This window comes from Pongo pygmaeus, chromosome 15 (assembly GCF_028885625.2).
Source record: "Pongo pygmaeus isolate AG05252 chromosome 15, NHGRI_mPonPyg2-v2.0_pri, whole genome shotgun sequence".
NCBI classification, from domain to species: domain Eukaryota; kingdom Metazoa; phylum Chordata; class Mammalia; order Primates; family Hominidae; genus Pongo; species Pongo pygmaeus.
Window position 1 is genome coordinate 95,962,914 of NC_072388.2, and position 6,656 is coordinate 95,969,569.

Here is a 6,656-nt window from a genome sequence, read left to right on the forward strand (position 1 = left end):
CACGTGACTTGCCTGAAGTCATAGCTAGTAAGTTGTACAGTAGCATCTGAGCCCAAACTCATATGGCTCCAGAGCCACCCTCTTCACAGTTATACCTGTGGCCATAATCTCCAGCTTGATACCATGTACAGCCATTGCAGTGTGGCCCTTGTAACCCCAAAATATTTTCCACCCTGATTGTATTAGTGTGAGCTAAGTCCTACTGCAATAACAAACAATTCCAAAATCTGTGGCTTAAAAATCACAAGGCTGATACTATCATGAAGAATACATGTCATTATACACTTGTCCAAACCCATCAAAATGTGCAGTGCTGACAGTGAACCCTAATGTATACTGTGGACCTTGAATGATAATGATGTGTCAGTGAGGTTTGTCAGTTGTAACAAATGCACCACTGTGATAGGGGAAGTGGATAACAGTGGGGGACGGGGAGGCTACGCACATGTGGGGGCAGGAGGCAAGGGGCAGGCACCTGTCTCTTAATTTTGCTGTGAACGTAAAACTGCCCTAAAAGAAAAAATAACATCTTCGGGGATAAAAATCACAAGGATTTGTCTCTTTTCCATGTCCCATGGCCTAGGCTGCTCTGTTCCCAGAGCAGATATACGTGGTGACCAACATGAGTGGCTTTCACACCTATGCAATAAGAAGTTCAAGTAATAAGTTATTGGTGTCAGATCATGGCCTAAATGGCATGCATGTTAAGTAATAAGATTTGAATTCCCTTGTGGCTCATGGAAAGATATCTTCTTGTTTTATAATTACCCATGGACTTTCTCATTTTGTAGCTCCCTTGGGTATAATAAGCCTTGGTGGTAGAAGGGTGAGCTATGCTATCACTGCTGCCACAGTCAACTGAGATACAGGAACTTTGGGGTGCACTACATGCCTCTCTTCTGGCATCTGGCATTTGGTATAGGAACATTGGCGGGCATCCATCAAGCATTTTCTGTCTATAGCAGAGGGGATAAGTCCTGTGTCTGCACAGTTTCAGCTTCTCTCTCTTTCCCTTCCTCCACTCTTACTCATAACACAATTCTCCGTCCTTGTTTGGAAAGTTAGGCACCAAATTCAGAAATAAACCAATGTGTAAAAGGGCAGAGGTTCTTACCTTGACTGATAGATCCCTGCCATTTTCAGAACATAGATATGGTGGATAAAGTGGCAGGAACTACTGATGGGGCAGTAATTGAGGTCAGTTAGAAGACATTCCAGATGGCAGAAGTTGTGTTCTATGTATGTGAAGCTTAGGGGGACTTTTTTCTCCACTTTTTTTCCTACTACAGGATATAGGAATACCTCTGAAATTCATGATGTTTCAAAGGTAGGAAGTTGTAATTTCAAGTCAGTAAAATGTTGCCGTCGTTCATCTCTTGTATATGCCCCTCCCCACCAGCCGGAAGGATTAGAGTTGGCAAAGGTGCATGATTGACAGTGATGCCCGTCCCTCCGAACACAAAATAAGGAACATGGCCAGAGCTGCTTCAAGTGGAACCTCACAAATTTCTCTTACTCTTTGATTTCTTGAATTTTGCTAAAGTTAGGGTTGCCAAATAAAATACAAAACATTATCTTAGTTGATTTCTGCTGCAAAATACCTTACACTGGGTAGCTTATAAATAATAGAAATTTATTTCTCACAGTGATGGAGACTGGGAAGTTCAAGACCAAGGTGCCAGCAGATTTGGTGTCTGGTGAGGACTCATCCTCTGCTTCCGAGATGGTGCCTCCTCCCTGGTGTGCTCACATGGCAGGGGGCAAATGTGTTGTCCTCACATGGCAGAAGGGCAAAAGGGCCAGGCAGCTCTTGAAAGCCTCTTTATAAGGGCATGTAATTCCATTCACAAGAGCTCTGCCCTCTTGTCTCAATCACTTCCCAAAAGGCCCCTCCTCTTGATACCGCTGCAATGGGGATTAAGTTTCAACATGAATTTTGGAGGGGACGCAAACATTCAAACCATAGCAGATGCCTGGCTAAATCTGAATTTCAGATAAACAACGAAGAATTTTTTAGTATAAATATGTCCCCAGTATTGCCTAGGACATCCTTATACTAAAACCAGTGTTCATTATTCATCCGAAATTCAGATTTAACTGGGCGTCTTATTATTTCTGCTTGCCAAGCCCCACCTAAAATGCAACTGCTTCTAATTATCAAATGATAGGAGACAGAGCTCAGGAAAGTGCATGCCAAACAGCTACACGGTTGCAATGTCTCAGATTGCATTCCCAAACACGTAATTTGGGAATCAGTAAGGTGCACAACAGAATGCTAAAGACAAATGCCTTTCATCTGCTTCCAAGAAAGGCATGATTCTGCATCTTGGGTTACTAGAAATCCTCTTCATTACCCTCCACAAGGAAAGAACTGCAGCAGCAAACACACTCCAAGGTAACAATTAGCCCTCAACTGTAGCTGGATGGAGGCAGATAGGGGTAAGACTAATCTGCTCCGTGAAGCAAGAGACTGATGCCAAAACCCAAGGCAGAGCCTTTTCTGTGCACGAGCCAGTAGCCTAACCATGGGAGGTAAAACAGAATGCTTCCAAAGAGGTGGTTTCACTCAACTCTTTGGCCATTAAAAGCTTGTCTTTGTGTTTATGGGGGCAACAGAGAAAAAATGGGAATGAAAATTGTACGTTTGAATTGGTTGGTCATCATTTCTCTCCGCACTGTGTTCTGCTATGCAAAAAGATAGACCTGGACTGTTTCATCGAATCATTTGACACATTTTTGAGCCACTGGGTTCTGGGTGAGTAATGAATCCTCCCCTCTTGGGACCACAGTCTGGGAGCATTTGATGTATCACAGTATCTTGCATTCATTTGTAGAGAGGGTTTACTGGGCTAGGCACTGAAGTAGGAGCTTTTTGTTCCCGGGTCTCATTTACTCCTCAGAGCCACCTGTGAGGTTTATCCTGTTTGATAGATGTGGCCTCTAATGCTTACTTCTCAGGCCACATGGAGATTCGTTATCCTTTCCACGAACTTAGAGATGCCCTGAGCACTCAGCATCCACTTAGCACAGCCCCCAAACACATAGATCCAGGCCCCATCTCTCACTTTGAGATGAGAAAACTGAGGCTCATTGAGATTAGGTGAAATATCCAAAGTCACAGTGGATGTGATGACATTGATTTGCAGATACATCTCACCTAAGGTCATCTGGTGTCTTAAGTTGCGTCCCCAGGAAATAGACCCTGAAATAGGAAGGGCTCTCGTGTTGAAGTTTGCTGAGGAGTGCCTTGAGATTCACAGCTGTAGACAGCCGTGTGCTGCTGAATGAGTAACAGTCCTCTGGCGTGGGGGTTGGGGGATCTTGATTTGTGGAGTTCGCCAATTTTAGTGTAAATTCTCCCACCGTGGCCTATTTCTAAGCTACCAACTTGATGTCACTGAATGTGGCGTTGGGAAGAGGTGCACGGAATCGGCTCTTACCAGCTGGTGCCATCAGTACCAGCACACCACTGCCTGTTGTGGGGGTGAGGGAAGCTGGGCTGTGCAGAGGGAGAAATTAAATCATAGGGCAGTCACAAGAAAGGCCTCGGCCAATCCCAGGAAGCTTGAACTGGGATGGTCCTTCAGCAAAGTCCCAAATTGAGGCACAGGGTAGAACCTTTATGCCCCCTTTCCCCATATGGACTGTTACTAGATAATGGGTTGCCCCAAAGTAAAGCAGCTCTCTTCCACCAAGGGCAGTTCTTGAGCAACTCTGAGCAGTCAGTGCCCATATTCCCAACAGCTGCAGGAAGACACTTCAATCCTGCAGGGGCATCGGGTTGATGCATCACTGCATCTTGGTCTCCTGGCAAGCCAACAGTAGGTCTGGAATCCAACCAGGTCCTTCTGAGCGAGTCCAAGACTGCTCTTCTCACTACACACGCAGTTCCCATAGATGTTCGAGTCATTGCCAGGCATGTCATGGACGTCTCCAGTGTGAAGCTGCCATAGGACCATGTATGCCTAGATCGGGGACTGGTAAGATTCCAGGATTTCTCCTGAGAATCAGGGGTCTCTGCAGTTCCTCCCTGTCCTTCAAGGTTTGGAAGGAATACTTAACCCACATAACATCTACCCTGTTTAAAGTGAGGGTGGGTGGTGCTCTCCTTCCTCTAAATTCCCATAGCACCATACATGCAGCCTTCTGAAGTGCCAATCTAACATTGCAGTCATGTCTCCACTTCTTACTCCCCTAAGCAAGAAACACTTTGCTTCTGTTTCACCTTTGTATTCCCCATGATTTTTTGGCACCTAGAAGGCACTTGGTAAACATTGGGAGAGAGAGGGAGATGGATGAACCAGTGATTAAATAAATGCTCAATAAAGATCTGGTGACTAGATCTCCAGTTCAGTTCATACAGTTCAGGCTTTTGGATGCTTTCTGTTGTGTGCTGTTATTTCCTTTGTGAAATCTCATTTTCCCACCTGGGACCGAGGGTTCATTTGCATGGGGCCCATGCCTTCCATTTCTTCTGTGATCACAAGGCAGCTAGCCTAGCTCACTCATTTTTAAGAGAGACTGGTTGAGTGTGGAACTAGTGTGTTGGCATAATCAATGAATTTGATAAGGAATTTCCCTTTGGTAATTGACTTTTTGGAAGAGTTTGGAAGAGTTCCAGTTGTTATATTTCCCTTTTCTTTGGGGAAATGGAAATACTGGAAATCTAGAAATCAAGAAAACGATGCAGTTACTACAGATTTAGAAATTCCAGGGCCAGGCATGGTGGCTCACACCTGTAATCCCAGCACTTTGGGAGGCCGAGGCAGGTGGATTGCCTGAGCTCAGGATTTCGAGACCAGCCTGGGCAACATGGTGAAACCCCTTCTCTACTAAAATACAAAAAATTAGCTGGGTGTGGCAGCATGCGCCTGTAATCCCAGCTACTCAGGAGGCTGAGGCAGGAGAATTGCTTGAACCCAGGAGGCGGAGGTTGCAGTGAGCCGAGATTGTGCCACTGCACTCCAGCCTAGGCGACAGAGCAAGACTCTGTCTCAAAAAAAAAAAGAGAAAAAAAAGAAATTCCAGTGAATGGAAAGTGCTAGATGATAGTTGCATTACACATTATGTGGGTGGGCACCACAAAGAAGCAACACTTCTGGAAGACCTCAAGAGGGCAAAGTCACTCCTCTCCCCCATAGTTACAGACACTTCCTCTCCTGAGGGAGCAGGTGGAATCGTGGGGATGCCCTTGTTTCTGTGACCAGCATCCTGGCAATGCCTGTGATGTAGACAACTCAGCCTCCAGTCTGCAATTACTCCTTTTTGATGAAGTGGCCCTTATTCCTGGGCTTTCTTCCCAGGCCATGCAACAACTGTCACTGGTCTAGTCAGCCCTCTGCCTGCGTAAATGACCCAAGAGCCTCCCGCAATGTCCCATAGTTGTGTGTGTTTGCAGACACACAAACACGCATTCAGGGAGATGGGACTGTAGAATTCAAGCCCTCTGATGGATTTTGCATCTACCATTTTTTCTGTGATAGTCAGAGTCACTTCCTATGGCCTTTGATCCTTCTTTTGCCAGGTTCTTCCAGGAGCTTCTCTGCTCCCAGAAGTCCTTTAACTCCCATTCATCTCTCTAGAAGCCTCTGTTACCCTGGCATAGGTGTTCTTTCTAATATTGCCTATCTTCAAAACAAAGATATAATAAACTTAGCGACATTGATTCACACACATACCTTAAGGGGAAAAAGGAGGAAAATTCAAGAAGGTCCTCTATTTATTGCACAGAAAACCAACTAGAAATAAGGGACTTGCCACTCACAGTTCATATCGATGTGATGCATCTGAAAGACATGACTTGCGATTTTCAAATGAGCTGCTCTCTCTATCAAGCCTTGCACGTGGCACAATCTCTGCCCCCAAATCCCTTTCTCCTCTTTTCCATTTAACTAATTCTTACTAATTCCTTAAGAGTCTGGTATCACTTCCTCTGGGAAGCCTTAACCAATCCTGTCACTCTGGGTGAGGAGTCTCTCCTATCTGCTACCTCTTTTACAACTGTTTTTATAATGATATATGTTATATTGCCCCGACAAACTCATGGAAATACTGGAACAATAATTGTCTGCTGGCTTAGTCTTTGATGCTCAATGGCTAGAACACAGTGGACACTCAACAAATGATTTTTTTTTTGGGGGGGGTACAAATGAATTACAAAATGATTTTAAAAGAACTGTATCACTTCAAAATGGATTTGATCTTTGAATGATAAAGCATCCATATTTGCAGAGTTGGGGTGGCATAGATTAGATACCAAGCAAAAGAACAAGAGACAATGGAGGAAGTGATTTTCACTCACCTTATTTCAAAATCTGACTGAACAGACAGAAGTCAACAAAATTTAATTCATTCAAATAGCATACTATGTATGCTTCCAAACCTAATGGATGAAATTTGTATCTTTTCTATCTTCGTAATGAAAACTCAAGGACAAAGGGTAAAAAAACAATGATTAGTCACATTATTTAAGTATGAAATGAATACAAAGATTCAAGTTTATATGACGTTTTCATGCTGTTTTCACAGATTGCTTCATATGTAGTCATGTGATGGGGGTGGGGGCATAAAGAATTTTGGTATTTTCTCTGCAACTAGAGGAGGCCTGAGGTCTGATGTATTTGAGCTGCTCTGAGAGGTGCCCCGCTTCCTATCCA